Below are 898 nucleotides of genomic sequence, written 5' to 3'. Positions count from 1 at the left end.
GTCAGGTATCTGCAGTTAGAAACTACCTGAAATTGATAATATGACCTTTGCAAAAGTGTGAGGGTGTTGGAAAGGTATGCTCACCTTGTAAATTTATCTTGGGAAATGTTCAAGGCTATAAAACTGAAAAAAATAATTGAACTAAAAAAAACCCCACTAATGAATTATGTACAAAAATTAATTTTGGTAAATCTTTATGGCCCCTTAGCAGAGATGTGTTTTGAATAATTTGAACAATTACTAAAACTATTACCCACTGAATTTTGTATCTGACTAAAGCTCTTGAATACTTATAACTTTTCGGTTTCAAGGCTCTGGGTTGTACATCACTAACTATTGTTCAACAGCGATAGAGAGGCATTGTGTCCTTCACAGGCCACTAGCTTCTGATGATCCAATTTCATCTTCAACAATAGTTACAAGGAAGAGCAAAAAATACAGTGTTGAAAGTGGTGTTTTAGCTATTGTGCTTATAAATGATTAGAGAGGAGTGGGCTAAGCATTGTGTGGACCAATATTACTTCCAGACATTTCCCTGCAGTCAATTCTTGATTTTCTATGGTAATAGAATAAGTAGTTACTATCAGATAGAGGAGACCTATAGAAGGGATTCATATATATATATATATATATATATATATATATATATATATATATATATACATATATAACCTGAAAGAAACATTTTAGCCAGTATTGTAAAACTTACATTTATTTTGCCTTCTCCACATATTTTTACATACATATACACAACTATTTTAGAAATATAAATTAACGATAAATGCCTACTTGGCTTTTCCCCCCCCAATCAGAACATACTTTATCCTGACAGGAAAGACAGTACATTTTAAATTATTTTTATAGAAAGCTTAGATATTCAGATGAACAGGGAAGAAAA

Source organism: Hipposideros armiger, unplaced genomic scaffold (assembly GCF_001890085.2).
Source record: "Hipposideros armiger isolate ML-2016 unplaced genomic scaffold, ASM189008v1 scaffold_564, whole genome shotgun sequence".
Classification (NCBI taxonomy): Eukaryota; Metazoa; Chordata; class Mammalia; order Chiroptera; family Hipposideridae; genus Hipposideros; species Hipposideros armiger.
Note: the sequence above shows the minus strand (reverse complement) of the source record.